The sequence below is a fragment of the Triticum aestivum genome, chromosome 3D, assembly GCF_018294505.1.
Source record: "Triticum aestivum cultivar Chinese Spring chromosome 3D, IWGSC CS RefSeq v2.1, whole genome shotgun sequence".
Classification (NCBI taxonomy): Eukaryota; Viridiplantae; Streptophyta; class Magnoliopsida; order Poales; family Poaceae; genus Triticum; species Triticum aestivum.
In genome coordinates this window covers 7,610,664-7,623,258 of record NC_057802.1, presented here as the reverse complement: position 1 = coordinate 7,623,258, position 12,595 = coordinate 7,610,664, and positions in this window count along the sequence as shown.

Sequence of the window (12,595 nt, the reverse complement as noted above, 5' to 3'; positions counted from 1 at the left end):
AACAAGCGCTGCCACTATGTGTCTTAGTAGTAGCGCGTGTCGCACGCGCTACTGCTAAGTAATAGCTATAGCACCTTATTAGTAGCGCGGCAGCCCGCGCTACTAGTGGGCATTAAACCCGCGCTACTACTAGGGTTTTCCCTAGTAGTGTGAGATTATGCAACTCCCGGATACCATAGGAATGCCTTGTGTGCTATCAAACGTCACAACGTAACTGGGTGATTATAAAGATGCTCTACAGGTATCTCCGAAGGTGTTTGTTGGGTTGGCATAGATCGAGATTAGGATTTGTCACTCCGAGTATCGGAGAGGTATCTCTGGGCCCTCTCGGTAATACACATCATAAGAAGCCAGTGACTAATGAGTTAGTTCCAGGATGATGTATTAGGAACGAGTAAAAAGAATTATCGGTAACGAGATTGAACTAGGTATGGAGATACCGACGATCGAATCTTGGGCAAGTAACATACTGATAGACAAAGGGAATTACGTATGTTGTCATTAGGTTCGACCGATAAAGATCTTCGTAGAATATGTAGGAGCCAATATGGGCATCCAGGTCTTGCTATTGGTTATTGACCGGAGAGGTGTCTCGGTCATGTCTACATAGTTCTCAAACCCATAGGGTCCGCACACTTAACGTTCGTTGATGATATAGTATTATATGAGTTATGTAGTTTGGCGACCGAATGTTGTTCGGAGTCTCGGATGAGATAACGGACATGATGAGGAGCTCCAGAATGGTCCGGACTAAAGATTCATATATTGGATGATATCGTTAGGCCAAGGAATCAGGCCCATGGGGCGATAAGTCGATGCAAAAGGAGTTTTGCGGAGGCGAGGGGGCCAAACGCCGGAGACCTTGGCGTCTGGCCCTGGGCCAGACGCTGAGGCCCATGGCGTCTGGGCCAGACACCAAGGATTGTGGCGTTTGGTCCTGGAGTCCGAGTAGGACTCTTGCTTTTCGGGCAAAACCGACTTTGAGGAGGCTTTTGCTCCAAGTTTCGACCCCAGGGCTCAACATATAAATAGAGGGGAAGGGCTAGCACAAAAGACACAACAAGAATCACCAAGCCATGTGCTGGCAACCCCGTCCCCTCTAGTTTATCCTCCGTCATAGTTTCCGTAGTGCTTAGGCGAAGCCCTGCGGAGATTGTTCTTCACCAACACCGTCACCACGCCGTCAGGCTGCCGGAACTCATCTACTACTTCGCCCGTCTTACTGGATCAAGAAGGCGAGGACGTCATCGAGTTGAACGTGTGCTAAACGCGGAGGTGCCGTACGTTCAGTACTTGATCGGGACGGATCGTGAAGGTGTACGACTACATCAACCGCGTTGATAAACGTTTCCGCTTTGCGATCTTCAAGGGTATGAAGATGCTCTCCCCCTCTCGTTGCTATGCATCTCCTAAATAGATCTTGCGTGAGCGTAGGAATTTTTTTGAAATTGCATGCTATGTTTCCCAGCAGATAGACCCGTTGACTAAACTTCTCTCACAAGCAAAACATGATCACACCTTAGTACTCTTTGGGTGTTAATCACATGGTGACGTGAACTAGATTATTAACTCTAGTAACTCTTTGGGTGTTGGTCACATGGTGATGTGAACTACGGGTGTTAATCACATGGCGATGTGAGCTAGATTATTGACTCTAGTGCAAGTGGGAGACTAAAGGAAATATGCCCTAGAGGCAATAATAAAGTTGGTATTTTATATTTCCTTATTCATGATAAAGGTTTATTATTCATGCTAGAATTGTATTGATCGGAAACTTAAATACATGTGTGAATACATAAACAAATACCGTGCCCCTAGTAAGCCTCTACTAGACTAGCTCATTGATCAAAGATGGTTAAGGTTTCCTAACCATAGGCATGTGTTATCATTTGATAACGGGATCACATCATTAGGAGAATGATGTGATGGACAAGACCCATCCGTTAGCTTAGCATATTGATCATTCAGTTTATTGCTATTACTTTCTTGATGACAAATACATATTCCTTCGACTATGAGATTATGCAACTCCCGGATACCGGAGGAATACCTTGTGTGTTATCAAACATCACAACGTAACTAGGTGATCATAAAGATGCTCTACAGGTATCTCCGAAGGTGTTTGTTGAGTTGGCATAGATCGAGATTACGATTTGTCACTCCGAGTACCGGAGAGGTATCTCTGGGACCTCTCGGTAATACACATCATAAGAAGCCTTGCAAGCGAAGTGACTAAGGAGTTAGCTGCAAGATGATGTATTATGAAACGAGTAAAGAGACTTGCCGGTAACGAGATTGAACTAGGTATGGAGATACCGACGATCGAATCTCGGGCAAGTAACATACCGACAGACAAAGGGAATTACGTATGTTGTCATAACGGTTCGACTGATAAAGATATTCGTAGAATATGTAGGAACAAATATGGGCATCCAGGTTCCGCTATTGGTTATTGACCGGAGAGGTGTCTCGGTCATGTCTACATAGTTCTCGAACCCGTAGGGTCCGCACGCTTAACATTCGTTGATGATATAGTGTTATATGAGTTATATGATTTGGTGACTGAGTTGTTCGTAGTCCCGGATGAGATCACGGACATGACGAGGAGCTCCAGAATGGTCTGGAGGTAAAGATTGATATATAGGACGAAGCTATTTGGACACCAGAAAGGTTTCTGAGTGAACCAGGTATTCATCGGATCACCGGAAGGGGTTCCGGGAGGCCCCAGGAGGTCTATGGGCCTAATGGGCCAAGAGGAGGAACACACCAGCCCACAAGGGGCTGGTGCGCCCCCCACCTCTAGGTCGCTGGTGAAGGAAATATGCCCTAGAGGCAATAATAAAGTTATTATTTATTTCCTTATTTCATGATAAATTTTTATTATTCATGCTAGAATTGTATTAACCGGAAACATAATACATGTGTGAATACATAGACAAGCAAAGTGTCACTAGTATGCCTCTACTTGACTAGCTCGTTAATCAAAGATGGTTATGTTTCCCAGCCATAGACATGAGTTGTCATTTGATTAACGGGATCACATCATTAGGAGAATGATGTGATTGACTTGACCCATTCCGTTAGCTTAGCACTTGATCGTTTAGTATGTTGCTATTGCTTTCTTCATGACTTATACATGTTCCTATGGCTATGAGATTATGCAACTCCCATTTACCGGAGAAACACTTTGTGTGCTACCAAACGTCACAACGTAACTGGGTGATTATAAAGGTGCTCTACAGGTGTCTCCGAAGGTACTTGTTGGGTTGGCGTATTTCGAGATTAGGATTTGTCACTCCGATTGTCGGAGAGGTATCTCTAGGCCCTCTCGGTAATGCACATCACTATAAGCCTTGCAAGCATTGTGACTAATGAGTTAGTTGCGAGATGATGTACTACGGAACGAGTAAAGAGACTTGCCGGTAACGAGATTGAACTAGGTATTGAGATATCGACGATCGAATCTCGGGCAAGTAACATACCGATGACAAAGGGAACAACGTATGCTGTTATGCGGTTTGACCGATAAAGATCTTCGTAGAATATGTAGGAGCCAATATGAGCATCCAGGTTCCGCTATTGGTTATTGACCGGAGACGTGCCTCGGTCATGTCTACATAGTTCTCGAACCCGTAGGGTCCGCACGCTTAAAGTTCGATGATGATTTGTATTATGAGTTATGTGATTTGATGTACCAAAGGTAGTTCGGAGTCCCGGATGAGATCGGGGACATGACGAGGAGTCTCGAAATGGTCGAGACGTAAAGATCGATATATTGGACGACTATATTCGGACATCGGAAAGGTTCCGAGTGATTCGGGTATTTTCGGAGTACCGGGGAGTTACGGGAAATTCACCGGGAGAAGTATTAGGCCTTATTGGGCCATACGGGAATAGAGAAGAGAGGCCAAAAGGAAGGAGGCGCGCGCCCCCCCTCTGGTGCGAATTGGACAAGGGGTGCAGCCCCTTTTTCCTTCTCCCTCTCTCCCTCTTTCCTTCTCTCCTACTCCGGAAGGAAAGGGGAATCCTACTAGGACTCCCCACACTTGGCGCGCCCCCTCTAGGGCCGGCCTCTCCCTTGCTCCTTTATATACGGAGGAGGGGGGCACCCCATAGACACAACAATTGATCTCTTGGATCTCTTAGCCGTGTGCGGTGCCCTCCTCCACCATAATCCACCTCGATAATATCGTAGCGGTGCTTAGGCGAAGCCCTGCGTCGGTAGAACATCATCATCGTCACCACGCCGTCATGCTGACGGAACTCTCCCTCGAAGCTCGGCTGGATCGGAGTTCGAGGGACGTCATCGAGTTGAACATGTGCTGAACTCGGAGGTGCCGTGCGTTCGGTACTTGATCGGTCGGATCGTGAAGACGTATGACTACATCAACCGCGTTGTGCTAACGCTTCCGCTTTCGGTCTACGAGGGTACGTGGACACACTCTCCCCTCTCGTTGCTATGCATCACCATGATCTTGCGTGTGCGTAGGAATTTTTTGAAATTACTACGTTCCCCAACAGTGGCATCCGAGCCTGGCTTTATGCGTAGATGTTATATGCACGAGTAGAACACAAGTGAGTTGTGGGCGATACAAGTCATACTGCTTACCAGCATGTCATACTTAGGTTCGGCGGTATTGTTGGATGAAGCGGCCCGGACCGACATTACACGTACGCTTACGCGAGGCTGGTTCTACCGACGTGCTTTGCACATAGGTGGCTGGCGGGTGTCAGTTTCTCCAACTTTAGTTGAACCGAGTGTGGCTACGCCCGGTCCTTGAGAAGGTTAAAACAGCACTAACTTGACGAACTATCGTTGTGGTTTTGATGAGTAGGTAAGAACGGTTCTTGCTCAGCCCGTAGCAGCCACGTAAAACTTGCACCAACAAAGTAGAGGACGTCTAACTTGTTTTTGCAGGGCATGTTGTGATGTGATATGGTCAAGGCATGATGCTATATTTTATTGTATGAGATGATCATGTTTTGTAACCGAGTTATCGGCAACTGGCAGGAGCCATATGGTTGTCGCTTTATTGTATGCAATGCAATTTCCCTATAATTGATTTACTTTATCACTAAACGGTAGCGATAGTCATAGAAGCAATAGTTGGCGAGACGACAATGATGCTACGATGGAGATCAAGCTGTCGGGCCGGTGACGATGGTGATCATGACGGTGCTTCGGAGATGGAGATCACAAGCACAAGATGATGATGGCCATATCATATCACTTATATTGATTGCATGTGATGTTTATCTTTTATGCATCTTATTTTGCTTGGATCGACGGTAGCATTATAAGATGTCTCTCACTACATTTTAAGGTATAAGTGTTCTCCCTGAGTATGCACCGTTGCGAAAGTTCTTCGTGCTGAGACACCACGTGATGATCGGGTGTGATAGGCTCTACGTTCAAATACAACAGGTGCAAAACAGTTGCACATGCGGAATACTCAGGTTAAACTTGACGAGCCTAGCATATGCAGATATGGCCTCGGAACACTGAGACCGAAAGGTCGAGCATGAATCATATAGTAGATATGATCAACATAGTGATGTTCACCATTGAAATCTACTCCATCTCACGTGATGATCGGACATGGTTTAGTTGATTTGGATCACGTGATCACTTAGATGATTAGAGGGATGTCTATCTAAGTGGGAGTTCTTAAGTAATATGATTAATTGAACTTTAATTTATCATGAACTTAGTCCTGGTAGTATTAGCATATCTATGTTGTAGACCAATAGCTCGCGATGTTGCTCCCCGTTTAATTTTTATATGTTCCTAGAGAAAACTAAGTTGAAATATGTTAGTAGCAATGATGCGGATTGGATCCGTGATCTGAGGTTTATCCTCATTGCTACACAGAAGAATTATGTCCTTGATGCACCGCTAGGTGACAGACCTATTGCAGGAGCAGATGCAGACGTTATGAACGTTTTGACAAAAGCTCGATATGATGACTACTTGATAGTTAAGTGCACCATGCTTTACGGCTTAGAACCGGGACTTCAAAAATGTTTTGAACGCCACGGAGCATATAAGATGTTCCAAGAGTTGAAATTGGTATTTCAAACTCATGCCCGTGTCGAGAGGTATGAGACCTTTGACAGTACTTTGCCTACAAGATGGAGGAGAATAGCTCAACCAGTGAGCATGTGCTCAGATTGTCTGGGTACTACAATTGCTTGAATCAAGTGGGAGTTAATCTTCGAGATAAGATAGTAATTGACAGAATTCTCTAGTCACTATCACCAAGTTATTAGAACTTCGTGATGAACTATAATATGCAAGGGATGACGAAAGTAATTCCCGAGCTCTTCGCGATGCTGAAATCGACGAAGGTAGAAATCAAGAAAGAGCATCAAGTGTTGATGGTTAACAAGACCACTAGTTTCAAGTAAAGGGACAAAGGGAAGAAAAGGGAACTTCAAGAAGAACGGCAAGCAAGTTGCTGCTCAAGTGAAAAAGCCCAAGTCTGGACCTAAGCCTGAGACTAAGTGCTTCTACTGCAAAGGGACTGGTCACTGGAAGCGGGACTGCCCCAAGTATTTGGCGGATAAGAAGGATGGCAAAGTGAACAAAAGTATATTTGATATACATGTTATTGATGTGTACTTTACTAGTGTTTATAGCAACCCCTCGGTATTTGATACTGGTTCAGTTGCTAAGAGTTGTAACTCGAAACGGGAGTTGCAGAATGAACAGAAACTAGTTAAGGGTGAAGTGACGATGTGTGTTGGAAGAAGTTTCAAGATTGATATGATCATCATCGCACACTCCCTATACTTTCGGGATTAGTGTTGAACCTAAATAAATGTTATTTGGTGTTTGCGTTGAGCATGAATATGATTTGATCATGTTTATTGCAATACAGTTATTCATTTAAGTTAGAGAATAACTGTTGTTCTGTTTACATGAATAAAACCTTCTATGGTTACACACCCAATGAAAATGGTTCGTTGGATCTCGATCGTAGTGATACACATATTCATAATATTGAAGCCAAAAGATGCAAAGTTAATAATGATAGTGCAACTTGTTTGTGGCACTGCCGTTTAGGTCATATTGGTGTAAAGCGCATGAAGAAACTCCATGCTGATGGGCTTTTGGAATCACTTGATTATGAATCACTTGATGCTTGCGAACCATGCCTCATGGGCAAGATGACTAAGACTCCGTTCTCTGGAACAATGGAGCGAGCAACTGACTTATTGGAAATAATACATACTGATGTATGCGGTCCAATGAGTGTTAAGGCTCGCGGCGGGTATCGTTATTTTCTGACCTTCACAGATGATTTGAGCAGATATGGGGATATCTACTTGATGAAACATAAGTCTGAAACATTTGAAAAGTTCATATAATTTCAGAGTGAAGTGGGAAATCATCGTAACAAGAAAATAAAGTTTCTATGATCTGATCGTGGAGGAGAATATTTGAGTTACGAGTTTGGTCTTCATTTGAAACAATGCGGAATAGTTTCGCAACTCACGCCACCTGGAACACCACAGCGTAATGGTGTGTCCGAACATCGTAACCGTACTTTATTAGATATTGTGCAATCTATGATGTATCTTATTGATTTACCACTATCGTTTTGGGGTTATGCATTAGAGACAGCTGCATTCACGTTAAACAGGGCACCATCTAAATCCGTTGAGACGACACCGTATGAACTATGGTTTAGCAATAAACCTAAGTTGTCGTTTCTTAAAATTTTGGAGTTGCAATGCTTATGTGAAAAAGTTTCAACCTGATAAGCTCGAACCCAAATCGGAGAAATGCGTCTTCATAGGATACCCAAAGGAGACTGTTGGGTACACCTTCTAATCACAGATCCGAAGGCAAAATATTCATTGCTAAGAATGGATCCTTTCTAGAGAAGGAGTTTCTCTCGAAAGAAGTGAGTGGGAGGAAAGTAGAACTTGATGAGGTAACTGTACCTGCTCCCTTATTGGAAAGTAGATCATCACAGAAATCTGTTCCTGTGACTCCTACACCAATTAGTGAGGAAGCTAATGATGATGATCATGTAACTTCAGATCAAGTCACTACCGAACCTCGTAGGTCAACCAGAGTACGGTCCGCACCAGAGTGGTACGGTAATCCTGTTCTGGAAGTAATGTTGCTTGACCATAACGAACCTACGAACTATGAGGAAGCGATGATGAGCCCAGATTCCGCGAAATGACTTGAGGCCATGAAATCTGAGATGGGATCCATATATGAGAACAAAGTATGGACTTTGATTGACTTGCCCGATGATCGGCGAGCCATTGAGAATGGATCTTCAAGAGGAAGACGGACGCTGATAGTAGTGTTACTATCTACAAGGCTAGAATTGTCGCAAAAGGTTTTCAACAAGTTCAAGGTGTTGACTATGATGAGAATTTCTCACTCGTATCTATGCTTAAGTCTGTCCGAATCATGTTAGCAATTGCCGCTTTTATGAAATCTGGCAAATGGATAAACAAAACTCATTCCTTAATAGATTTATTAAAGAAGAGTTGTATATGATGCAATCAGAAGGTTTTGTCAATCCTAAAGGTGCTAACAAAATATACAAGCTCCAGCGATCCATCTATGGACTGGTGCAAGCATCTCGGAGTTGGAATATACACTTTGATGAGTTGATCAAAGCATATAGTTTTATACAGACTTGCAGTGAAGCCTGTATTTACAAGAAAGTGAGTGGGAGCACTACAACATTTCTGATAAGTATATGTGAATGACATATTGTTGATCAGAAATAATGTAGAATTTTCTGGAAAGCATAAAGGAGTATTTGAAAGGAATTTTTTAAAGAAAGACCTCGGTGAAACTACTTACATATTGAGCATCAAGATCTATAGAGATAGATCAAGACGCTTGATAAGTTTTTTCAATGAGTACATACCTTGACAAGATTTTGAAGTGGTTCAAAATGCAACAGTCAAAGAAAGAGTTCTTGCCTGTGTTACAAGGTGTGAAATTGAGTAAGACTCAAAACCCGACCACGGCAGAAAATAGAGAGAGAATGAAAGTCATTCCCTATGCCTCAGCCATAGGTTCTATAAAGTATGCCACGCTGTGTACCAGACCTATTGTATACCCTACACTGTGTTTAGCAAGGGAGTACAATAGTGATCTAGGAGTAGATCACTTGACAGCGGTCAAAATTATCCTTAGTGGAATAAGTATATATTTCTTGATTATGGAGGTGACAAAAGGTTCGTCGTAAAGGGTTACGTCGATGCAAATTTTGACACTGATCCAGATGACTCTAAGTCTCAATCTCGATGCATATTGAAAGTGGGAGCAATTAGCTAGAGTAGCTCCGTGCAGAGCATTGTTGACATAGAAATTTGCAAAATACATAAGGATCTGAATGTAGCAGACCCGTTGACCGAACTTCTCTCACAAGCAAAACATGATCACACCTAAGTACTCTTTGAGTGTTAATCACATAGTGATGTGAACTAGATTATTGACTCTAGTAAACCCTTTGGGTGTTGGTCACATGATGATGTGAACTATGGGTGTTAATCACATGGTGATGTGAACTATTGATGTTAAATCACATGGCGATGTGATCTAGATTATTGACTCTAGTGCAAGTGGGAGACTGAAGGAAATACGCCCTAGAGGCAATAATAAAGTTATTATTTATTTCCTTAGTTCATGATAATTGTTTATTATTCATGCTAGAATTGTATTAACCGGAAACATAATACATGTGTGAATACATAGACAAACAAAGTGTCACTAGTATGCCTCTACTTGACTAGCTCGTTAATCAAAGATGGTTATGTTTCCTAGCCATAGACATGAGTTGTCACTTGATTAACGGGATCACATTATTAGGAGAATGATGTGATCGACTTGACCCATTCCGTTAGCTTAGCACTTGATCGTTTAGTATGTTGCTATTGCTTTCTTCATGACTTATACATGTTCCTATGACTATGAGATTATGCAACTCTCGTTTACCGGAGGAACACTTTGTGTGCTACCAAACGTCACAATGTAACTGGGTGATTATAAAGGTGCTCTACAGGTGTCTCCGAAGGTACTTGTTGGGTTGGCGTATTTCGAGATTAGGATTTGTCACTCCGATTGTCGGAGAGATATCTCTAGGCCCTCTCGGTAATGCACATCACTATAAGCCTTGCAAGCATTGTGACTAATGAGTTAGTTGCTAGATGATGTATTACGGAACGAGTAAAGAGACTTGCCGGTAACGAGATTGAACTAGGTATTGAGATACCGAAGATCGAATCTCGGGCAAGTAACATACTGATGACAAAAGGAACAACGTATGTTGTTATGCGGTTTGACCGATAAATATCTTCGTAGAATATGTAGGAGCCAATATGAGCATCCAGGTTCCGCTATTGGTTATTGACCGGAGACGTGTCTCGGTCATGTCTACATAGGTCTCGAACCCGTAGGGTCCGCACGCTTAAAGTTCGATGACGATTTGTATTATGAGTTATGTGATTTGATGTACCGAAGGTAGTTCGGAGTCCCGGATGAGATCGGGGACATGACGAGGAGTCTCAAAATGGTCGAGACGTAAAGATCGATATATTGGACGACTATATTCGGACATCAGAAAGGTTCTGAGTGATTCGGGTATTTTCGGAGTACCGGGGAGTTACGGGAATTCACCGGGAGAAGTATTGGGCCTTATTGGGCCATACGGGAATAGAGGAGAGAGGCCAAAAGAAAGGAGGCGCGCGCCCCCCCTCTGGTCCGAATTGGACAAGGGGTGCAGCCCCTTTTTCCTTCTCCCTCTCCCCCTCTTTCCTTCTCTCCTACTCCGGAAAGGAAAGGGGAATCCTACTAGGACTTGGGAGTCCTAGTAGGACTCCCCACACTTGGCGCGCCCCCTCTAGGGCCGGCCTCTCCCTTGCTCCTTTATATACGGAGGAGGGGGGCACCCCATAGACACAACAATTGATCTCTTGGATCTCTTAGCCGTGTGCGGTGCCCCCCTGCACCATAATCCACCTCGATAATATCGTAGCGGTGCTTAGGCGAAGCCCTGCGTCGGTAGAACATCATCATCGTCACTACGCCGTCGTGCTGACGGAACTCTCCCTCAAAGCTCGGCTGGATCGGAGTTCGAGGGACGTCATCGAGTTGAACGTGTGCTGAACTCGGAGGTGCCGTGCGTTCGGTACTTGATCGGTCGGATCGTGAAGACGTACGACTACATCAACCGCGTTGTGCTAATGCTTCCGCTTTCGGTCTATGAGGGTACGTGGACACACTCTCCCCTCTCGTTGCTATGCATCACCATGATCTTGCGTGTGCGTAGGAATTTTTTTGAAATTACTACGTTCCCCAACAGCTGGCCCTAGAAAGGAAAAGGGGGAGGGCTAAGCCCTCCTGCCTTTCCCCTCCACATGAGGGAAAGGAAAAGGGGGGGGGCTCCCCTCCTGCCTTCTCCCTGGCGCCATATAAGGAAGGGGGGCACGGCTAGGGGCAGGAGCCCAAGTGGGATTCGGCCCCACTTGGGGCGCCTCCTGGCTGCCTCCCTCTTCCCCACCTATATATATGTGGAAGGGGGCGCCACACATAACGATGACAATCTCTTAGCCGTGTGCGGCGCCCCCTCCACCGTTTACACCCTCGATTATATTTTCGTAGTGCTTAGGCGAAGCCCTGCGGAGATAGCATCAACATCACCGTCACCACACCGTCGTGCTGCCGGAACTCATCCACTACCTCGCCGTATTGCTGAATCAAGAAGGCATGGACGTCACCGAGCTGAACGTGTGCTGAACGCGGAGGTGTCGTACGTTCGGTACTCGATCGGTTGGATCGCGAAGAAGTTCGACTACATCAACCGCGTTACTAAATGCTTCCGCTTACAGTCTATGAGGGTACGTAGACACACTCTTCCCTCTCGTTGCTATGCATCTCCATGGATAGATCTTGCATGTGCGTAGAATTTTTTTGTTTTCCATGCAACGTTTCCCAACAGAGAATACGGTGAGCCATTGTGGTGTTTGGAGAGCATTGTGCCTCCACACCGCTTCAACAGATTTAACATCCGCAAGAGTGTGAACTACGGGATGCATCATCATCTCCGCGTGCCTCAGTTATCTCTTACCCGAGCCCTTTATTTGTGCACTTACTTTGTGATAGCCTTCGTGCTTCAAGTTACATATCTTGCTATCACATATTTGTTTATCTTGTTTAGCATAATTTGTTGGTGCACATAGTTGAGCCTAGCTTATTTAAGTTTTGTGATTGACAAATTAAATGTTGTTTTTATTCCATATTTATTCAAGCATAAATTGTAATTGCTTTTAAACCGCCTACCCCCCCAGGAGACATCCACGTCCTTCCAAACAATATTCTAAATTTCTGCACCAACACTTGACAAACTCAGATGAAGTCAGATGTTGATAAAAATATAACTTCCAAGGAATTTGTGGTAGGAGATACAATGTTCTTGAAACTGCAACCTTAAGGTCAAAATTCGGTGGTCAACATACCATATCCCAAACTTGTTATGATGTTTTTTAGGCCTTACAAGCTTTTAGAAAGGATTGGTCATGTAGAAACTCGAGTTACGTGCTGGAAGTTGTGTGCATC